General features: G+C 39.9%; 1 protein-coding gene across 6 annotated transcripts in view; it reads right to left on the bottom strand.

The window, feature by feature from the left end:
- The window catches only part of Nfib (nuclear factor I B), a 213,029-nt gene that overhangs the window by 126,303 nt on the left and 61,977 nt on the right, over window positions 1-24,749 (bottom strand). The gene's annotated exons all lie outside the window — the stretch shown is intronic.

Raw genomic sequence — 24,749 nt, forward strand, 5'->3', positions numbered from 1 at the left:
TGTCTCCCTCCCCATCTCCTTCCTACCTTCAAGTCTGTGAGCTTCTCTAGGATGTATTAAACAGTGTATTCCCAGATCAGGCCAAATGTTGACATAGCAGAAGTTCCTACCCTCTGGACTCCAGCTACTGTTAGATACTCTCAGATCTCATTTAAAATACAATCCCTTGCTTTTACCATGGTGACTGCCCTGTAACTCAACATGAAAGGATTCTTAGTGTTTGAAAAGTTGAGTTTCCTAAATGCCAGACTCAGAATAGCTGCAATATTGCAGTTACTAATATGCAATATTAATTAATATGCAGTATTAGTAACATGGCAGGTACTGACCCCATGGCAGCTACTTTCTCATAGCAAGCTTCCTCACACCCACAAGTCCACCACCATTCTATAGACTAGGTGGGAGCACATAAGATTGCCAGTACTGTTTAGATGTGTAAGTCTGTTCTTATGTGCTTATATGGGCAAAATAGCCTCATTTTGAAGTCGAAGCTAATAAGACAAACGATCTTCCCCAAAGCCATACACCTCAAACACATAAGCACCCAAAGGCACTGCCCTCTTCCCCAGCTCCTCTGCCTGCCCAACACTGCAGAGCTGGTCTGTATTCTCCATCACTTCCATTAACGGTCAGTCAGGCTTAAGAACAGCCTCTTCCCATGGCATTTCCTGGTAAATGTCAACAAGCTTCTAGGATCCATGAGGTAACTGAACAAGCTCCCCTCTGGGACAGCTCCAATGCTCTCCTCTCATTCTAGACTGGTCACTGTTCTAAATGCAATTGGCAAAGACACTCAGTCATCAGGTCCCTTTTCTTCTTTAAGCTCAGAATTTTCTCACGTCTGAAATGAGCTTATCAGAAAGACTCAATGTTCCTTCTATTTCTTTTTTAGTATAAATGATATAAAAGAAGCAGTGAATTCTCTTTTAAAAATGAAGCACCATTACCAGCACACTAATTCTTTCAGAGAGTTTGATATTTCAAGGACTTCCTTCTTTGTCATCTATGTCCAACCCTATTTTTTCAAAGAGCTTCCTACATTCCACATTCTAAGACACTGCTTGGAGCATGAAATTTCCTTATTTAGATACCCACGACGTCCCACTGCCTGTTATCTAAGGAAGGTCTCTAAAGGGGTCATTGAAACTTCCTGTTCTGGTCTACAATCCTACAGGATCTCCACAGGAAGATGATCTCTGTAGACTGTACTCTCTTGATTAGATTCAATGACATGCTTGAGAGTATAGGCCTGACCTAATCAAATGAGCTCTTTAAAAGGAGACTCTTCTCCAGCTTCTCCCAGAACACAAGCCAGAAAGCTTTAAAGCATGAAAAGGGTCCTCACTGGCTAAAGGACAATAAGGAATTCAGGTAACATGTAAAGACTGGGCACAGCCTCCAACAGCTAGCACAAGTGTTACTCTCAACCAACAACACCAAGGAGCTTTAAAATAGTCTCCTCCACTACTGCCCCAGCCTCCAAATGAGAACTCAGCCCAGGTCAAATACTGACTTTAATCTTGGAATAAACAGGGCAGAGAACACAGTTACACGGCTCAGGCTTGTGAACAGGGACTTTGTTAAGGCAATAAACTTGCTGGCATTTGATGATATAGTCTGAAACATTTAGACCTACAGAATGTTGCTGCATCATCTGACAGCCATGTCCTCAAAGGTCCTTTCCCCCATTCCAGTCTCAACCATTCTAATACTAATCTAGCAGCTCTAGCTACATAGGAGATGGTGCCCTGGGATTTGGTTCTGCTATTGCCTCCACCAGATCTGCCTTCCCTGTATGTATAGTATAGAAACTTTTTCTGTGAACCAGCTCAAATCCCACTTTTTCTCTATCTTTGTCCATTTCAAAGTACTTTCTGTGGTCTCTCCACAATGTCACCTACAACTCTAAACACTGAATTACAAAGCTAAGAGAAGCTCAAAGAGCAGAGACAACATGATAAAAGTCTTACTCCATCATGAGGAAAGCCAGTCTGTCTTCTGAAGCAGAACAAACAGTTGGGGACCACTTACTGCCCTTGTTCACCAAGTGGGTCCACTCTTTGATAACACTCTCCTTATGGCAAATGACTCTCTGTAAGACTCCAATTTTGATGAACAGTGCTAATTAACTCCTTTGGTGGACTGTTTTGCTGAATTGTACCTGTTTGTAACCATTTCAGCAAGTCTGGTTCCCATCCATATTCCCCATATACAACATTTAAATAGAACACAGCTTAAAAAGTGTGAGTCCTGAATGTTTAAAATTTTTACAGGGTACATATGTGACAACCACTAATTATATAATGACCATGTGACTTCCTTTATTTCTTAATTACTTTCTTTATTGTATATTTCAATAGGAATGTTCCATCAAGAGGTAAAATTCTGACACATCAAGCAGAGAGAAAGGAGGGGGGAAAAGAGGAAGAGGAAATCTTTATCAGTCCTAGCTCTGTTCCTCTAAAGCTACCAAATCTCAGCCTCACAAAGAAATACAGCACAGTACTAAGAATCCACCAGATACCCCTGGGGCCCCTTCTTCAACCTCCTCAGCATCTCGTCAGCCTCATCAGCACACTCAATCTGGAATGCCACGGATAGGTGCCTTTCTCAAATTTTGTCTCTCTGACAACAGGGCCTCTACTTACTTCCACCTGCCTACAAATAATCTAAAACAATACTGAATGAAATTAACTCAGAGAAATAGAAAAAAGGAAAAACATTCTTCCTCAACGCATACTCTCTAATCTCATTCACTATTAAATTTTCTGGATCAGTTAATAGTTCTTGAAATATGTCTACACAGAAAGCCTTTCACAAAGAGGCATAAATAAGGTAGAAAATAACCCAGTAGGTACCAGAAAACCACAGCATCATCTGTTGACGACCCCTGATCACTGTCACCACTGTTAACTTTTAGCCCTTACTTCATAGCTACCGGAAGAAGCTTTATTTCTCTAATAATAGACCAATGTGATTTTATCTCTAAAACAGATAGCTAAGAAACAAAGAGGGTATCTGAATTGAAATTGTCTCCTCCCCCGCAAAAAAAAAGTATATAAATGGTCACAATTCAATACTCTGCCATGTCCTAGTCACCAATGATTGTATTGGCCATTGCCACATTACTTTTACCTCTAAAATAGGTAGGGAACATCTTGGAGAATGTTAAGTGATTATTCAATTGCATAAAGTTTGCTTTTAAAGCATTGTTTCTGTTTATAAAGACAAACTTCCTCTCTTAGCAAATGATCAGTATTACTAACTATGGTCCTTACGCTGCATATATATTCTCTAGGCTTAAGTTTGTCTTATGTAATTTTAATTCTTTAGCAACTCTGTCAGTGTGTGTGTGTGTGTGTGTGTGTGTGTGTGTGTGTGTGTGTGTTTCAGCTGGGATTAAACACAGGGACTCACACATTAGGCAAGTGTTCTACCACTAACCCACATCCCCAGGCCTTTGAGTTTCTAGCCCTTCTCAATGACTGACATCCCAACAATAAAATTCTACCCTGCTTTCTATAGGTTTAACATTTTTAGATTACATACATAAATGAGAACTGGAAACATTTTTTAAAGGTAAACAACTTTTCTCTGGAGTACATTTGATTGTGTGTGTATATATATATGATGTGTATATATACATATACATATATATATTCATTCATATACATATGGCTCTTTTTCTTTAAAAAAGGGAAAAAGCCCTCTTAAGTAGACAGATAAATAAGCAATTAATTAAATACACAAGACACTCTTAAGAGTCCAGTGGCTGTCACAAAGTTCACCCTTACAAACTCTATTCCCACTCCAAAAGAACAGGAGATTTTATGAGATGTTTGAGAGCAACATCTGACTATGGGAAGAAACAGAGTGATGGATGGTAGCTGGGGCGTCTGTGGGTTCATGGGTTTAGATTTATGAGAAAGCTTCATTTTATGGAAACAACATGAAAAGACCTTCACTGCCTGTAACAGTACAGTCTGGAATGAAAATAACAAAAGGTTAACAACCGTGCTAAGTTGGCTTGTAACTTAAAAACAGACCTAGCTCTGCCAAATATTCACTCTGGGCTTTGCTGGAATTCTGCATACGCAGAACCAAAACCTATATTCAGAAATGCCAAACAAAGTCTTTAGCGGTCTAGGCCAATATACATGTTTACTATCTATTAACAGTTTTGTTGATGTGGTGGTGGTGATGGTGGTTGTAGTGGTAGTCGGGGGTGGGAGGAGACAGGGCCTTCCTGTATTATTCTGGCTGGCCTAGAACTTAAGGTGTAGTAGAGACTGGCCTGGGACCCACAGGGATAAACCTACCTCTGACTCCTGAGCGATAGGATTAAAGACATGCAACACCACACCGAGTCTCACCATTTATTTTTTTTTCTTTTATATTAACCACATACGATATTTGGTAATTCTCTGGAAATACAGGCTATTTCCAGTGTAATTAAAATTCAACAAAATCATTAAAATATGATTTAGAGCACTTAGACTTTAGACTTTAAAGACTCCGTTACTTGACTTAAATTGCCTATTGTTGTTTATTATAGCATTAACAAAATAATTAACTGAAGAGGTACATACTGTATTTTAAAGAGCCTATTACTTTTCTATAATCATTTAATGATAATATAGCTTTGTTTTTAAAATTTTTAAATATTAATTCATTAAGAGATGAATCATCTTTCTTTTAATAAGCTAATAAATGATATCTGAAGTACAATTTTGGCTAACGTATTAAATACAGCTATTGTCAAGAAAAACAATGAATATATAAGACTACCAGTCCTTATGACACATGTAGGATGACTTTCATTTCTATGAGCAAATACTGAGACTGAATCAGATAACTGCTAATCACATTCTTAGATGAATATTAGACTATACATCCAAAAAGACTTAGAAATGAATGGTTGGGTTATACAAATAATTTTAAAACTTTATCAGAGATTAAGAATTATAACTGATTCTTTTGTTCAGATTTCAAATAGTTTTGTCATAGATTCAGGTCATGGGTAGGAGAGTAAAATCTTTCCCAAACGTTTCCAGAAACTTACCATCTTAAAAGCTAGTTTACCCCTTCAAAGATTTCTGCCTTCTTCCACAGTCTATGTGAATTCTCATCTCTCTGGTGTGAACTTTATGGACTATGACATCTTTGAGGCCAGAGCCTGAGTTTGTGTTCCTTGGGGTGAGCTTATGGCTAGTATTTACCAATTACTAAATGAATTAGGGAATTTAAAAAAAAATTAAATTTGGCAAGGAATTGGAAACTTTTATTTTTATGTCTAAAAAACAAAATAATACTTTTATAAATTTGAACTATAATGGTAATGTACTACAAGAAAAACAGAGCTGATTTGGAATTTTATGAACTGAGTATTTTCCCCAAACCTAAATACATGATGAATGCAAATTAACAAAAGTGTAGCATCCGTGCTTTGGTATCTGCTCCTCTGCTGGCATGTCATGGTTGATCATGAGTGCCATTTGTAGATCTTAATTATAAGCAAGCATTTTACAAGTTTCACAAAAGTTGGCTTTAATTCTTACTACAAACCATGGAGGTAGAGACTGTTATAGATGAGGAAAGAGGCTGACCAAGAACTTAGCCAACTTAATGCAGAACCACAGAAGCATGAACCCAAGGCCCCACCCACGCAGAGTCTTGACTCTTGACATCATAAGGATACTACCATGACAGGAATTTAAACTGATCATATGCATTTTTCCCACAAATCTTCTTTAACATAATACTCTGGGGGTTGCCGGACAGTGTGCTAACAGCTGAACCCAGAGTTTTGGATATGGTAAGTAGACGTGTTACCATTATGTGTTCCCCATCCTTGACATGATACTTCTTGAATATGTAAGATGTTTCTTTAATTTGGCAAGAATAATTAATTTACTCTCCATCTCACCAGGTCAGTCATCCACCTTTATTTTCCCTATCTTATTTATAACACAGAGTAACAGACACGGATCTAAATGTGCTGGGTTGAAGCTGACTCTAAGAGCAATTATGTAAGAAGAGAAACAGCAACATCAAAGCCTTCAAATGATCAAGATGAACTTTATGATTCTGTTTCCATATCTTAACCATCCAATGTCCTACTTGAACCCACATGCAAAAGCCACACTCAGGCTTTGTGGCCAACAGTAAGCATTTCATTCCTTGTTTAATTTCTTTGAGCTATATTAATTGCATATTAATTTAAATTGCTTGCAAATTAGAGTACATTTGTTTTGGAAGCCATTCTCATGGAAAAGTTTGCTTTCAAGCCAAACTTTACCACTATATAACAAAAGGAATCTTACAGTTTGGCTCTTTCAGTCCATCTTGCCTCTCTATGTTGACAGTTTTATTTTATTGGAGTTCAGCAAGAATGTAGTTTCTCTTCCACATGAACTGAAATGTAACCCAGGATAATGTATGTTCTTAGTACTCGAGATAAAATGAGGATGGTGCATTTTTGGAATGTTAGAAATTCTTTTACTCTTTCCTTTTAAAAGTTTCTTTCAGTGATAACTTTATTATGATTGTTATTATATGTGCCACCTACTCATAAAAATGCCTTGAAGAAGTTTATGAGGAAGGGAACACAGAAAAAGATGGTTTAAAAAGAAAAAGAAAAGTAATGTACCCTTTAGGACCTTATGGGAATACATAAAATTAACTTTGTATCATTTCTGTATTCTCATACAAGCAATCCCCAGCTCACTAATCAACAGTGCTCCAAACTATAGGTCAGTTAACAGCCCAAAACACAGCAAATTCTCCTCCTGAAACAACAGCCGACAGAGTAGTTTAGTTTTCAAACTAGCCCACATAAGCACAATTTAACCCTGATTACAACTCAACTATCATGAGTAGTACCAATGGGAATTCTGACTCTAAAGAAGTGGGGCTTAAGAAGAATCAGAACAAACAGACCGAGTATTTACAGTATGCACTCTTCAATCTCCAATCAAGCACCAAAAGGCTGTGATTCTGAGATCATCTGACAGGGTTCTACAGTAGGAAGGGAAGTTACAGTGGGGCTTTCAATGAGATCATGTACACAAGTCCCTGGAATCTACTGTTGTTGCTCCACTAAGTAGTCACGTTGCCAAACTGCCTCTGAAATACTTGTGATTTTTCCCAGAGAAGGAGCTGCTCTCTACTTTTCCAGTGGGCGTCAGTTAAAGCAGAGATTCATAACTGGTTCAAGTGTTGAAAACATGTTACTATGGGAGCCTAGCTTCAAATCATGTATCTATAGAATCCCGTTCCCCACAAACACTGGGGGAATATCCCAGAAGAGGAAACCAAAAGAATGTCAGAGCTGGAGGACAGAGTGCTAGGAAATTCTGACCTTGACATGGCTGCTTGCAACCATGAGGTCACAGCAGCTGATTACCTCAATGACATCTGAAAAAGAACAAGCTACTCCAGATTCCAGCATGGATGGGGAGGGCTGATAAGACCCCACCCTTAGCTAGAAAGTTGGTGGTGGTGAGAGAAGGGAGAGTTGTTTGTTGTTTTTAGGATAGTTGTTCCAGTGAATGGTCTATGTCCACTTGCATAAAGGCAGCGCTAACTGGATTCAATGGGCAAAGCAGAAGAGGGGGAGATGGTGATGGGTGTGGTAAGGTTGGTTGGGAGGGAGATGGTTTGGGGAGTAAACAGGAGGAGTGGGAGATATAGCTATTCAAAATACACTGCATGCATGTATGAAATTCTCAACGAATAAATTTAAAATTGTGTGTTTTCTTAAAAGCAGCTTACGAAAGATTCTTTTCTAACGTTGGGCGAGAAGAAAGGATGTCCGTAGCTTTCCTAACGTGAACTGTTGAAGTGAGGCATGCTTCGTTTTGAATCTCTCCTCTCTTCATCTGCATTCCTCTCCATGTCCTGGGTTCCCACCCTCCTAGGTCAAGACCTCAGCACAGGACTCGAGCTACACCACCAGCCCCTCCCTAAGCCACCATCAGTCCTCAGCTCGGCCGTTTCCACTCTCAGTCGCTAAGCCCGATGACTACTGAAAGAAGAGCAATAGAGAAATAAAACCAATCGCTTTCAGTAACTGACTTCTTTTTGGAGGAAAGGCTGACAGGTCTGAATGAATCTCTAACTTGTGTTATTTTTAAGACAGTATAAGAAAGTAACAAAAGAATTCAGACAGAGCACAGTTGGAAGAAATCAGTCGAAAGGAAGCATGGCGCACCTTCATTCACCCATCACCAACTGTATGCCAACTATATTCTGAGATGATGTATGAGCAAGGTGTGTGGTGTCTTCACAGAGTTTAAGTGTATCAGGAAAGACAGGCTTAGTCTAACCTTGCTGAGTCTTTCCAAAAGGCATTAATAAATAATTGCTCAATGAAGTGAATAAATGTTTCTAAAATTCACAGTGAATGGCAGACATGCAAACTAAGGAGCCAACAGAAATGGAGTGTCCAGAGATTTCTTTGCTATGGGCTCTCCTAGGTCACATGAGCAGCAATGTCGTCTGTCTAAAAGTCCCCTGCATTTGAAGAACCCACAATGAGTTTGGTCACATAATAAGCACTCAACTAAAAACACATGGTAGAAAAGAAGGAACATTACTTTATGCTTAAATCTGAAGGATGAGGAAAACCTAACTGGAGAAGGCCTTTAGGCATAAAAAGTGGGGGTTCTTGGTCAAATTTAAAGACAACTGAAGCAGCAATCATAAGTCAGACTCTCAGAGGAGAGAAGAGAGGAACGTGTCAGCTGAGGTGAGCACAGGTTACATCTAACAGCCTGGGCCTTTAGAATCTCTACTCATCTGAGATGTTTTCCGGAGACTGACAAGCTCCAGCAGCCCCACTAGATGAAGCTCCCCACCATCGACCATCCTAACATCTCTGCAGCAGGCAGCAGCTGGTGGTGGATGACATACTCGGAGGGTAAAAATGGCAACGGTGGGCAAGAAGGATGAGAAACTTCAGCTACCAGACAGGACTATTACCTCACACTGAAGCAAACTTTCACGAATGATCGGACGCAGACCATGAGTGTTTGACTGTTTTGCCTGTGACTCACCGAAGGGGGGGAAAAATCATTCTTTGATGAGATATTTTTTGAGTTAAGACTATTATCTGATCAGGATGAGGGGCTTCAACGAAAACCCTCCCAAATAAAAAACAATTTACTAGTGAATTTATGTATATAAACCTGAGAGAGAGAGAGAGAGAGAGAGACAGAGAGAGAGAGACAGAGAGAGACAGAGAGAGAGACAGAGAGACAGAGAGACAGAAAGACAGAGAGAGACAGAGAGAGAGAGACAGAGAGGCAGAGAGACAGAGACAGACAGAGACAGAGAGACAGAGAGAGAGACAGAGACAAAGACGGAGACAGAGACACAGACACAGACTAACACACAGAGAGAGATGTCAGGAGGCTGACTTTGAAAGAGTAGAGGATTATACATACACTTCACTGTTCAAGGGTGTCAGAGAGAAAACGAGTCTGGAATCAGGCAGGAAGCCTGACCCTGTGAATAAACCACTGTGCATTTGTGCAAACCAGGTACCTGATCTTTTATCATAAGCTAGTTTGACTGCTTAGAGAAGAAAAGCACTAAGTAAAAATTGTTTACTCTGGGTCTATTATGAAAAGAACAGATGAACTCCCTAACACTTGGTTCCTTTTGAAGGTGTATTTTTTACCTTCCCAGTATGATTTATATTAATGAGAGGTTTAAAACAGGTCTTAACTGAAGACTGATCGCTGATGGTGAAGTGCAGTAATTATATACCTTATGACAGGAATGGCTCATACAAGGGAACTGCACAACATGCCAAGCTAATCCTCCTTGCATAAAGAACCGAGAATACTTTGCGAGCTGGCCGATTTTAAGCTCCAGTTAACAAAAACCCTTTTTGTTGAAGCCTAAAACAAGAATGGGTTAACAAAAGCTAGGAGGAGAGAAAATATCTCATTTTTCCTTTCTTCACGAAATATAGTATTACAGGACTTATAGGTTGTGAAATGCCGCGGTATGGCTGAAAGACCTGCGAAAGAAATAAGGTCTTCGCCAACAACAACAGACGGGAAAGGTCTGGAGGCAAAGCCAGTCTCTTCAGGATGGAGCACTAGGGGTTGACTCCGGCCATTTGCTCTTATCTTTTCATTTTTAATTAGCTAAAGGTGCAGAGCCGGAGGAAGCAAGGATCTATGGCAAGATGAGGATGGAATGGCTTTGGGGATGATAAGAAGGGAAAGCCTTAAGCCAAGGTGGGCAAGTCAATTGCGTTTGTGCTGTTTCTGCATGGCTGCATTTGCTCATCCAAAAGCCACTTCTGGACAATAATGAGACTCCAGAAAACATCTGCTTTGGGATTATGACCCTGTCACTCTGGGAATTTTCACTTAACACAAAGCAGCATGGGCTGAACTCTGGGCCTGCCTGTCTTTTTGCACCAGAATACACAGAATCACTTGCCACCAGCAAAGATGGCAGGCGGCACCGGCATTCCACCTATGCTCAAGGAACTTCAAATAAGCAAACACTACAAAAAAGTCACTGGACTTACTGTACATCACAGACTTTGCCCAGATAGGAAAGAATGGCAGATGTGAAGAGAAATGTCGGGAGGTTCACTTAAATGTTTTGTCACTGCCTGTGTACCTTTGGTGGCAGAGCAGGTCCTGGGTATTTGTGAGCTCCTCAGTTCAAACTCCAACACCAAAGCAAATAAAAATAAAGATGTAGGGACTGGAGAAATAGTTCAGCATTTCTGGATACAGCAGAGAACATGTATGTACTACTCTTCCAGAGGACCCAAGTCCACCGACCCACATCAGGGCACGTATCTGCAGCCCTGACATGTCTGTCCCTACAGGCATAAACCTACACTGACATACACACATACATACAATTAAAAATAATAATGAATTAGAGAGCAAAGGATCAAGCTCCAAGAACCAACTGTTTTCTAAGACAGACACTGCCTTGTAAGCTATAAATAGAGAAATAAAGTAAATGGGTCTCTGCATCTTCTGTGGCTCTAAATGACAGAGACTCCTAATTTGTGACGAAGTCCTATAATGAGTTGAGCTGTTTATTTCACTTTAAATATTAGTTTAATTTGTTAGCTTCCATGTTCATTTCTGCGACTACTGAGGCCTATAATCATAGAGGTCAGGATGCCCCTGGCCTCTCTCTAGGACTTCCTGAAGCAGAGGCCAAGCCCCCCCCCCCCTCTCTCAGCTAAGCAGGTATCTCAGTAGAACAGATGAGGAGGAAACTCTGCCTCTGAAGCAGAGTCATCATTTGGTAAGAAAACCAGGACAAAGAAGAAAAGTACAGGTTAGTACATTGCCCAAGACCAGTGTATGTTACTGGTCTTCAGCAAATTTTATTGATGTGAATTTTATATGCGAAGGTAGAAATTCCACCAAATATATGAAATCTACACAAAAACAACCTAAAGTAATCCATTTCTAAATGCAGACAAAAACAACAGCAAACCACTGTTTTTATCCTTTCTGGAGTAATGGGAACTAATATTTTCAGGTAAGACAGAATTTTTCAGAAGTAAACTAAAATATTTGCAGGGGGAAAATATCTAGCAATGTATCATGGAAAGCTATGATAAAGTCTTCGGATCACTACTTAGCTGCTGTTGTTGTATGGGGGTAGGAGGAATGCACATACGGTATGGGTGCATGTGTCCAAGCCCAGGCATGCAGGGGCCATAGGAAGCCATCAGGTGTCTTCTTCTAGCCCTTGTTTTATGAAACAGTATCTCTCTGAACCTGAAGTTTCTTAGTTGAGCCAGGCTGACTGACCAGCAAGCTCCTGGGGTCCACCTGTGTCTGCTTCTCTGCACTGGGGAAATAGGCAGAGCCTGACTTTTTATGTGAGTGGTAGGGGGTTGACTGGGTCCTCATCTTTCACAGTAAGCTCTCTTACCCACTAAGCCATCCTCACAGCCCTTGCTCAATGTCTATTGTAGATATATCCTGAGAGGTGAGCAGAAGGTGTAGCGGCATTATCAGCACTATGAGCTTAGGGGCTGTGGCCACTTCTGGTCGATAGGTTCCATATGAATTGAATGAGCCTGGGGCACTTGGATCATCATCACACTTATTTGCATATTAAGAGGAAGCCTTCTCTGTGACATCACTTGACATATAGCATCTATGGACAGTCATTTCCAAAGTGAGAGTTGGTGCTCTAAGATTGTGTGAGGGTGTCAAGGGAAAGATGCTTAGGAAACCTCTTGTGACTTGGAAAGTCCATAATAGAGTCTTTGACTAATGAACTGTCATACTCAGGAAAAGTTATCCTGGGGTGAAAATGGCAAAAGACCATGGTGCAGGGTTAATGGCTGAAGTCAGCATCCTCTGCATCAAACTCAGACCTCAAACACACGCAAAAGAACTGGATTCTATGTAACAAAGGGGCTGCAGAGAGAGGCATCCTCCTGGTATAATGGCACCAGAAAGAAAAAGATTGGGGAAAGAATGCTCATGGCTAATTTGCTTAAATTTCTTAAGTATGTATTTACTCATCTGAAATTACTATTTTAATTTAAGCAAATTGAACCAAAATAACATTCTTAACTAGATCAATTCATGAGATAGTAATTAAAAATATATATATTTAATGTACATTAAATATTTCTAAATACATTTGAAAACGGTATTGTGATGCCACATGCCAGAGTTTGGGGCTAGTCTGGGCTACAGAGAGAGTTCCAGGACATGCAGGGATACAAAGAGAAACCCTGTCTCAAAAAATTAAAACTAATAAATAATAAATCACTGGATCAAACAACGTGAGTTAAAAAAGCATCCGGATGATGAGCACTTGGATGTCTTAATTTAATTTCTAGTCCTTAAGTCTTTTACTGTTCTCAGAGTTCAAATATATTAGTCTTTATATTCATGAGTTCATAAGCTAGGGACTTATAGATAGCAGGCACTTAATAAAGTATACACGATGCAGAAAATGACCATTTGACTCCAGTGAGACATTACAGAGACTGTCATATAACTAAAAGCAATATTTAAAAAAAAATCACATAGAAACTGGAGAGATGGCTCAGGTGTTAAGAAGAAAGACCTGGGTTCTATTTCCAGTTCCCAAGTGGTAGCTCACAACTACAGTTCCAGGGGATCCTTTTCTGACCACAAGACCCGGTACACGTGTGGTATTGACAGACACACAAGCAAGTAAAACGCCCTGTATAAAAAGTAAAAATAAATGAATGAGGTTTTTAATCAAACATAGTTTATGAGTTGGCAACAGGAACAAATGACGTCAACTGTCCCGTTGCTCCTGAGAGACTCCGGAAGCTTCTACATGGTTTCCCAATGGGTCTCTGCCTTTACCTATCACAAGTTTTTAGTTCCTGTGTTCTCTCAGAGACAGGCTAGGTGCTTTCCTGGAATACAGCTCTGCCCTTCCTGTGCTTAGCTTCCATTTCTGAGGTTTCATAGTTCCATGCAGGGCCTCTTCCTTTTGGTCAATAAATCACTACATTCTCCCTCTGCAGCTTTCCTCAAATGCCATGGACTACTTCTAACTGCATCTGCTTAAATACAAGTTCAGGGAGCCGAGGACTATGGCAGCCTCCATCGCTTTCCTACTCCCAATACAGCAAAGTTCCTGGCTAAACTCCAGCACTACGATGGAACCTCTCAGTTTCTCCTTCAATTTAAAGGACACAGATAATTCTCATCCTATGTGTTCCCTAATACCAGGAAATGTACAGGTATATACATCTACAAGTGCTTCCTGATATATATGATTGTCAGAAGAAAGAGCCACACAGAACAAGTGGCTTCCTTATACTGACTAGTGTGTTGACTAGTTGAAAGAAGCCAAAACACAATTTTTTAGGAAACCATCAATAACTCTGTATTTTATTCCCTGCTGTTCGAGGGATGCTGTTTACAGCTGGGGAGGCAGCTCATCAGAGAATGTACATTACATTTAGGATTCCTCCCACTGCTACCCTGGTCCTTCTCCTGGAATCTAACATGGGCCTAACTGAGACCTTGGTGCTGAAGGTTTAGGACTCCTTTTTGATAAAGAAACTGACTAGATTACAGAGACAACTAAGTTCATACAGCTTCTGTCCAACAACTCTGTCATGGCTAGCTTATCCTTAAAAAAAAAAAAATCATGTTGGTTTTCTACTTCAATGTTGGCTTTATACAAAACTTTATTATATGCCATTTACCTAATTAATAAAAGATATAAATTTATTCCGATCATTAATTTTTTATTTTGTTTTTAAAAATATGATATACCAGTACTTGTGCAGATGGAAAGGTTCTAATTCCGTGTGTGGCTGATCCCCCATGAGGTGTTTCAGCCGCCTTTTATTGTACTGATTACCAAGAAGCATCACTTGGGCCTGATAGGTATGGACAAGGTACCAGGGACTTTACCATGGAAAGAAAGTAGAGGGGCAGAACCAGAAGGAGCACATGGCCTTAGTGCACACCGCACCTCAATCTCCAGGGCTGGAGCTCTGCAAAACTCAGAGACATTTCTGCTGTTGCCATTGTCTTATTTTAGAGTATTTGTCTGTGTGTTTGGATTTTTTTCTAAAATAACTTTTATTAAATTTATTCTTTGAAAATGCCAGACTCCCAAGGCTTCCCTTAGCTCCTCAAGTCCACTCTCAATGCCTTGTCCTACCACCCCAACCTCCCAAACCTCTTCTGCCCAAAGGCCCCTTTCCCAAGTCTGTGGGTTTTGTTTGGTTTTGTGGTACACTGTGATGATAGTTTCTATCCCCTGGAGTCTGCTGGGTTTACCAGTGAGTGCAAGGAGTTTTGAATAACATCCAGACAAAAGCTAAGTATGTTTTATTTAAATTCACAACAAAGAATAACTGATCAATATCTTATTATTTCCTAAAAGGAAAATCATTCATAGAAAATGGAAAACTGAACTGCAATCCCAAGACCTTACTAAACACTAGAAAACAGGTTTATAATGTAATAATAATGAAAACCCAGTAATATCTATGCCTTCATCCGTATTCCTATAACAACATTCCTCATAGAAATTCACACGTGTAGACTAGACATGGTCTTTCTATATACAGAGCTGTCTCCTAACAGCCTAAGTAAACTGTCAGTCTTATTAATTGATGATTTTCTATAATGTTGATTATGGATTTTGTTTCCCACGTACTCTTCAGAACTGACCACAACTAAGAAGCTTCCTTTTACAGCTTCTCTCTCTCCTCCAGAGAAATCCACTCTTCATGTCATCCTGAAACCTCTGTCAGTGATCTCTACTTTAGGATGGAAATTAAAACTGACTATTGCTTAGGTTATGTTATCAGAAGATTACACTACAACCAAATATTCTGACGCAGTAGAAACGTGAGTGAAGCTGGTCTGAAACAGGCCATTCCATTTAGGCTTAGGACAGCATGGTAGAATTGTATGTTCCCTTTAAAATCTTGCCCATCCATGTTGACTGACTGAAGGCAGGAACCACCCGCCTCCCTTTGTGAACCAAGTAGTCTTCACTTTGCAGCTAGGATTAAATCCCAGGGCATTTTGCATCCTATTTAATGAACGAGGAGACGTTTTTCCGTACGGTGTCATTGTTTCGCTACTTCCCATGTTTATTTGGACAGATTCATAGCACTGGGTAGGAAATGTATTGGTTGGCAACTTCAATTTTGGAAGAGAAAGTAAACACATGCTGATTAGCAAACAGTAAGCTCTACTGTGTTTAATTTTGGCTTCTCTTAAAAAAAAAAAATCCAGTATTTGGTGTGTGTTCCAAGCAGGAGCGTTTGTCCTCGAGTTCTCTCCTAGCCCCTTCCTGGAGAACATCCAGAATCTCATCTCCTCTTTCTCTCTCCTATGCACCCCCACACTGGTAAATGCCAACATCAGTTAAGAAAGCACCTCCACCTATGCGATCCTCCTGGCACAGACTTGCCAGGCAGCCCAATAGTAGGGTCACTAACCCATACAACCACACTGTAAACTATGAACCACAAAGACAGAAGCAATTCTTTCCAGATTTAATAAGTTCAAAGGTTTTTTTTTTAAAAAAAAAAATTCACATTTCTGAAACTCCTAGAAAAAAACTATCACATCTGAGAAGAGACGGTGGTTATTATGACAGCATAGAGCTTCCAATACTCTGTTCAAGCCACTTCTCATTCGTCTCATTTTCTGACATTACTGTGCCTGCCCCAACTGCCAAGTTCTAGTCTAAGTGTTGCATATGCTTAGGATCTTTTATTTCTCCTTTGTAAAACCATTCCAAGCATTATCATTCAAAATGTGCCCAGGGGCAGAGCACACAAGAAAAACTAGGGGTCCAGAGAGGCATACCATCCCCAGTACACACCATCCTTCCATTACCCCTCTACTGTTTCTCAGAACATGAAGTTAATATTTTGCCTTTTCACCACACAGAATTATACCTCATAACTAGACCCCCAGAATGCTTCTGAGTATCCAAATCATTGTGTCCATATTTAAGATGAGAAAACTAAGTCATCCAGAAGTTCAGCAATGCCTGGAATGACCCAATGGAAGAAGTTAGCATCATCTATTGATGGCCCACAGTGGCTCTTCTTCATTTATTCAGATTTCCTGGTTTACTTAAAGTGCTAGGCACAAACAGATATAACTATATCTACTATATTTGAGGCCCCAGGCGAAAGAGTACAAAATGATTCAAGTCCTAACCCCTCATGAGGCTAACAGTCCAGCAAGCCTAAGGAACAGTAAATGAAGAAAGAAACTCATATAACATGACAGGTAGTTCCAGGGAAACCAGTTTAGCAAGGGAGAAAAAAAGGGTGCTGGGAGGGGAATGACAGAGAGATAAAAGAAGGTCTCTGTAGGCACAGGTAGCTTGGACAGACTTTGGAAAAAATAAGGAAGCAAGTGGAATCTACAACTCACCAAAGACAGAGAGATCCCAGAACACAAATACTAGAGGCCCACCTATGCTAGAGGGTGGTAACATGGTCACTTTCAGTGTAACATAAGAAAGTAGGCAACATTATAACATAGAGCTGAGGCAAAATGTTGCAGAAGAGTAAAATGGGACCAAGTTGTATGGTACCTAGAAGTCATGGTTATATGTTGAAGCTGCAACCACATAGGAGTTTGCTAGCAAGAATTGGGGTACGTGTATTTACTACATCATATAACAAGCACTCAAAATCCTCTGCCTTAGACACAATGAAAGTTTCTCTCTACTTCCATTGCCTCACAGAAGCTCTAAGTGCACAAGAAGGGGCCTGGGAACTAGACCTGTAGACGCTATGGAATACCTTCACACTGTTCGATGCAGAGCAATACAAAGGGGTTGTTAGAGAGCATTGAGTACTGAAGGGCCACCCAAAGCATTTCCTTCTGCAAAGGCCTGCAGCCTAGGCCCACATCCGCCTGGTCCAATCCATTTGCACTCAAACAAAGGTAGGAAATGGCTGCATCCTCGTATTTCATTTGTGGACTCATGAGTCAGTGCTTTGGAACTTGGTGTCTTTGGGAGTGAGTGTCTATTCACCACGTCTCTTGCCACAGGGGGAAGAAAGCACAGATAAACAGTAACACAATTTCACCCAACTGAAATAGCAACCCGTGGACTTCTCAAAAATAAACGAAATTCAGTTCCTGGTTTCTTTTCTTTCCCTCACACTATTGGATCATAATCCTCAGCCCCCAACGCCCTTGTTTCCCAAACAACCTAAGGTCAGTTAGTGGTGAAAGTCCATCAAGGGATAAGTATTGAAGTTGTTGAGTTATATAGCATAGCTTTTAATAAGAAAGGATGTTACCGCTGATTGTTCAGGTACACTAAAGAACACTTCCCATTAACAGGCATCATAAGAAATCTCTCTAAAATGCAAAAAAATTCTCAATTATTTAACAAGTTATTGTCAGAGTGCTACAGAAAAGAACACTAATTTATCTTTAAAAACTTTATTTACAGAATGGACAGAAATGTCTTTATAAAAAGTTTCCATATCTATAGAGTATAGAGAGCAAGAGGAGAAAACGATGTCTGTGTGTTTTGTGTGTGTGTGTGTGTGTGTGTGTGTCTGTCTGTCTGTCTGTCTGTGTATGTATGTACGAGCAACTGTGCACACATCAAGAGTGCTGGCATTCTAAATCAACAGCTGCAGATCAATGGACCTATAAACAATTTTTAACAGAAAAAGTTATGACTCTTAGGTGGTCAATGTGCCCTCCCCCCATTTCCAGTGAAAGTTAAAGAGACAATCGCTTTTTCTATGTGACCTAACATCACAAGCCTATGGTTAACTAGGATAGAAATGGAAGAGAAAAGACAAAGAAGACAGTTCGAATGAGAATGGGAAGGAGCCCGTGTCCTAACCTCAGACATATAAATACTAGGTGTGCTCTCTATTCCTGCAATCCTAGCCCTGGGGACGATCAGGCAGGAGCATCCTAAGTTTGAAGTCAGCCTAAGATACATAGTAAGAAACCAATCCACCAGTCTCCCAAAAAAAAAGATGCATAAGCCTATTCATCCAAGCATCTGCTAAATTATTTCTACAATGGCATCCATGTGGTCAGTGCAACATGACCATAACGTATCAGTGTGATTATGAAAAAAAATGAAGTTTAGAAACAGGACATTTCTATCTAAGAAAGTATAAACTCTTTTCCAAATAGTGGAGAAATCTGGTGTTTTCTACCCAGGGCAGAATGGATTGTGAAAACAATGAAAACTATTCTCTAGAGAGACAGAGTAAAGAAGTTTATGTGCTACGAGAGTATTACATTTCACTTCTCCAGTCTAGAAATAAACTGCGAGACGGTTGGTGGCAGGAACGAAGAAGAAAATGATCTTAAAGGGGAACAGAGGAAAACTGCAATTACAAACAGGAATGTGATTCTCACTCCTAATAACATTTGTCTTTCCATCACAAACTAGACTCTCCATATCGACAGTTTTTCAAATAATATGCCGGACAAGTTATAAAACCTCATCATATATATAAATTCCAAATATAAATGATCGCATGTAGCCTTGGAAATATTTCAAATTTCCTTCAACAAAGCTGAGCTAATACTTGGAGATTTTCTTAGAGACTGAAACCACCCCCCCAACTAAGGACAACATCCCACTGCAGACTTTACTGTGCATGTGTGCGAGCCACTCTTCTACCTAGTTCTTTATTCAGACATGTAGAAAGCTTCCATTTTGAAGCATATGGCTGGGGAGCCAAAAGAATTTAAATTGCCTTCAAAATGTGCATCGCATTATAAATGGTGCGAAAAAAGATCTCACTATTCAGCTCTCAACTTGGAGCATAAAGCAAAGAAGCAACACAAGACTGCTTCAAACTTTGTCCAAAAAACTCAACAGCTTCACTTGTTTATAGAGAGACAAAAGTATGCAACACAGTTTATAAAACAAGAACGATACACTGTATGCAAAAGTAAAGTTAAAAGCAAAGTATAGTAACAGCCCTATCTCGTCACAAACACTTGGCAGCCTGTCGAAAGTACCATGGTCAAAAACATGATACCGTCTGTGTTGTACTTCTGCCAGAAAGCACTCCCTAAGTCCCAGTCTCTTTAGCCGTCATCACCACCTCATTTGGCGATCTCTCCCAAGCCTCAGTTCATCTACTCAAAATTACCCCTCAGAAACACAGAAAGCAGACACAGTGCTCGCCTCACTCCACAGTCTGCAAGTAGAATGGCTTTGGCCAGGGCATAGTGAGATACAGTTCTGAAGTAAGAAAGCCAGGTCCAATTCCATTTTATCCTCAAAGTTTCTCTGTACATCAGGTTGAGCAGGGACACCTTCCACTAGGGATGCTCAGCACTGGGGATCAGTCCAAAGGCTTTCTCTCAACCAGCAGAAAAAGAAGCACGTGTGGGTGGTGCACACAGAGACCAAATACACTTCCAGCAGCTGAGGGCCAGATACATTGGGACATTTCCTGCCCATTCTCAGTTTTCAGAGCTGATGAAATAGTTTCTAATGAACTATGAGCACTGTACCTGCACCTCTACCTACATGTGTGCACAGTACCAGACTGGTTCTAAAACTGAGACAATTCAGGAATGCATCCTGAGCCTTGGGTAATAGGTAGATTTCTAAACATCAGCATTTCTGTTGTCTACATGGTACTTGTAACTAAGATAGGGTAGCGTGCAACAGAAAAATATAAATGTGGTGAGGGACAGACGAGTGATGGGCAGGGACGAGCTGCATGAATTATCAATTTTCACTGGGCATGGAAGAATTGGCTCCCAGGTTCTCCTGCAATCCCTCGCCTCCTAAGGAGCATATTACATAATGCAAAAACACAGATCTTCTCACCGTAAGTTTACAGCTTGCCATATTTCCCAGAACATAAACAATAATTAACAACAAATTTCATAGTTTCCCCCCTCTCTCTTCTCTTCAAGAAACCTTCCACTTTGAAATGTAGATACAGAAGCTTCTCTTGGATCAGAGCCCATAAACATATGCTTCCAAAGGAATAATATGTACAGGTTAGTCTGGTGTGTACCAGATGTAAGAAAAACCAAATTCAAAAACAAAAATATCAGTATTCAGCAGAGAAATAAAATTTAAATTAAATCCCATTCTTCCTCTCCTTATAGATGTAGAATCTGAAAGAAAGAAATTACAACTGGAATTTTTAAACTTGTTTCCTGAAGGAAAAAAAAAACAGTTTGGCACGTGACTCCATTCTTCATATACATTAGAATACAATCTATGACCATACTATCCTGAATGTACCCAATCTCCCCTGATCTCAGAAGCTGAACAGGGTCAGACTTGGTTCATACCTTAGCAGGAGAATATAAAACTAAGACGGTCATTTTGAAACTGACTTCTTTCACTGGACTTCCTACCACATGCTGGTATTAAACCAAGAGAATTTTTAGGAAAAGACTAGAAGGTCCCAAATGCAGAGCTTATCAGGAAATCCAGGCAGGAAAAACAAAAGCTATAATGTTCATATCAGTATCAGGCCTTGGATATGGAAAAACTCTATGAAGATTAAAAAATTCAAATTCTCTGCAATTATAACTGGCAAGTCCTAATTTATCAGAATGTTTGGAATGCAAAATGAGCACATTATCTGTACACTGCCAGAACTGATATATCCTCCTTTTAGATATGGGGACATGCATGAGAGTATTAAAAACATACTACAAATGCCCACATGCTGAAGGAAATGGAGGAGTCCAAAGCTGAAGCTACATTTCTGATTTTCCTATATCCCTCCAAGAACTTGGCCAGACTTACAGGAGTTACAAGTGAGGTCCAGGAAGGAGCAGCAGACTGGGGTTTTGGACCACCCGTGCCTAACCTTTTCGGGACCTCATGATCTTTCTCCTTGTTGTATACATCAGAGATGTCACTGGAGTGAAAGCCAAGTTTTAATTTAGAATTTAATAAAAATTGATTAAGCATCGCAGAGCACAAACAAAGCCACTCCATAAATCTTCCAGCCCTTTTTGTGCTAGGAAGAAAGCAAGTACTGTCTGCTGAAGCAGATGACAGATGCTGGCTTAAAGATAAGTATTATTTATACTTCTCTACCAGATTTCTTCTTATGCATATCTTATCATGCACGGGTATATGATCAACAAAGACATTATTTTCTATCAGTCAAGCACGTTCGCATGTGCTCTCCCTCCATGGGAATGGCTTCAGAGAGTTCATTCAAGCCCAGAGTTCAATTAAAGCAAGATGGAGAAGAAGGAAAGTTCGAAAAGAAAAATAAACAACGAGATGGTTGTTGCTTGAAATGCACTTTCACACAGAGGCTAATGAATATATATGCAGCGAAAATAACTTCGTTCTGAACATATGTCTATGCATTTTAAATAAATGATACATGTTTGAAAGATAGGAGCGTTTACCAAATCTAAACACATCAAGATATAACTATATTAAACTGAAGTTATTTGTATAGTACTTTGGTTAGGAGACAGTACCTTGAAAGGAATCCAATGGTTCTGTAAAGACAGAGCTGATTTATCTATGACTACAGATATTTTAGACATCAGACTATAGTATAAAAACTTAGACCTCATTCTTTTCCTCCTTACAGACACAGACCCTGTGAGAACCAACCACTTCATGAAAATATCTTTTAAAACTGACTGCTGTTAGCCAGGCTATGGTGACACATGCCTTTAATCCCAACACTTCAGAGGCAGAGACAGGTGAATATCTGTTAGTTTGAGGTTCAGCCTGGTCTACAGAGAGAGTTCCAGGACAGCCAAGGCTACACAGAGAAACCTGTTTCAAAAAAAAAACAAAAACAAAAACAAAAACAAAAACCCTTTCATTTAAATTTTCACTTTAACATATAAATGGAAGATAACATTCAATTATTTGAGGATGTGGAACTTATATTTTCAAAAAGAAGTATTTAGCATTATAAGGTTCCTAAAAGTAGAACCCCCAATTTCCAAACCAAAGATGAAGCAACAGTGGAAACCATCAGGTGGGAAGGAAGAACGCTACAGTCATGGCTGCCTAGTCACTCTCCTTTATGTGATGTCCCACCCTCCAGTCCCTAGAACCTCATGAGGGCATGTGTAGGAGGGCTTGGGATTTGTGGTTGTTTAGGTTTCTGTCACCATTGTTCTTAAATGCAGAAAGATAAACTGTAGAAATGAAGTTGCATATCTGGCCAGAAAATCATCACTGGTTAGCTTTACCAAATCAGGAACAAAACCAAACACTGCCGGTCCATTTCTTGTCTCAGCTTCCCCTCAGCATTTTAAAAAGCAGAGAGGTTTATCCATGGAAGGACTAGGGAAGCCTGGAGTAGGAGTGAGATGGAAAGGGTGACCACAGGCTGCAGGCAGTCCTTGCTGCAAAGGGGGCTCTCTGCAGAGGGCTAGGTGAAATGGCACCACCACGAAAAGCACAGGACAGTGCTTTGTAAGGACTCTCTTGGCAAAATTAAACTGTCTGGTTCTGAGGAGATTACTGTACAGTGATCTCTGGAGAATCAACAGGGCACTGAAGTAGAATACACAAGTCAGTACTTCTATGCTGAAATCCTATCCTATCATACACAATAATTTTTCTTTCCTGGATTATATATGGGAGAATATATATACTGGAGTAGCGATGATGAGCCTATATTTTCAGGAATTGATTTTGTGTACGTCTCTTAAGCACACAATGCTGCATGAAAGCACTAACCAAACTAATTGCTTAAAGTACTCAGGATCTTGTTTAAATAATTCCATTGCACAAAAATTTAGGTTGTACAATGTAAGTATAAGAAGTTTGTAAAGAAAATACCAGCAAAAATACGGCCTTACAAAACATAGTTAAAATATATATTAATCAGATATATTACAGCCATATATGTGTGTGTATGTGTTTGTGTGTGTGTGTGTGTGTGTGTGTGTATATATATATATATATATATATATATATATATATATATATATCAGCCGATCTAAAAATAAGAAAATCAAAAAGAATGTAACTCAACCACATATTCTTTCCTCCATGTGAAAGAAAAAGAATTATATTATAGGTAACACTGTATCTATCAATTAATAAACCACAAAATTAAACTAGTCAGTATTCTTACAGCATATGCATGTGACACTTACAAAGCCTGTCCACTTCTAATGCCTGTAAGCTATTTGGTCTTGGACAAATTACTTAACTTATCTAAGTTTGAATTTACAGAGTGCTTAAACAAGGCTGAAAGTCTGAAACAAATGACACATTCTGGAAAAACACTTAGCAAACTGCCTCACAGGTAATAAGGACTGAGAAAAAAGTAAATGTGACTATTCTCACTGCTTCTATTTTGTTATTACAAAGTTCTTTTGTGGGACTGGAGAGATGGCTGGTTGGCTAAGAGCACACAATACCCTTGTAAAGGACCCAAGTTCAGTTCACAGCACCTGATGCTCACAACAGTTCACAGCACCTGATGCTCACAACTGCCTATGACTGGTGACTGCAGATCCAGGAAATCAATCAATATCAATCTCTCTCTCTCTCTCTCTCTCTCTCTCTCTCTCTCTCTCTCTCCTTCTCCCCCTCCCCCTCCCCCTCTCCCATGATAAAAGTTGCTGCCCATAGTTTAGCCTAGGTTGTGCCTAACTGTTCCACACACTCCTGTTTCCAGCCCTACTTATCAGAGGCTTTGGATTATTCTGTTTATTTCAGTTCTTCTACCAGTCTCTTAAAAGACAGCATTCCCCCCAAACTGTGTCCTTGATACTCCCAGCCACCCAAATCTCCACCAAACATTTCCTTCAAAAGCTTGGGATCCAACAAAGCTAAATTCAGATGTGTACTTTTATTTGACTGCTAGATAACACCAAAATGTCCCTACACAACAAAATTAGAAAATGTAGCTCCCAATCCAGTGGTTCTCCCTCACTCCCTGGGAAATTAACAACTCCCGCAGATGATTATGTTAAAAGCCTCAGAATCATCCCTGATTCCTCATGCCTACGCCACTACACCCACTTATTTCTACTCTGTGCTCTTGCTTTTCTCTGCATGCTCATAGTAGCCTTAATTCAATGTGATATATTCAACAAATAGGAACCCCTGTGATGTGCCAAGGACCATACACTGTGCAAGCAAAACAGCAATGAAACAAACCAGCAAAAACATACTCCCTTCTCACAAGGTCCTGCAAGTCAAGCTGTGGGAGAGACATGTAAACACATCGTTACCCTGTGCTGTGACATAAGCTACAAGAGCTACACATAAATCACAGTGCAGAACAGAGA

Source organism: Grammomys surdaster, unplaced genomic scaffold, assembly GCF_004785775.1.
Source record: "Grammomys surdaster isolate TR1022 unplaced genomic scaffold, NIH_TR_1.0 125951, whole genome shotgun sequence".
NCBI classification, from domain to species: domain Eukaryota; kingdom Metazoa; phylum Chordata; class Mammalia; order Rodentia; family Muridae; genus Grammomys; species Grammomys surdaster.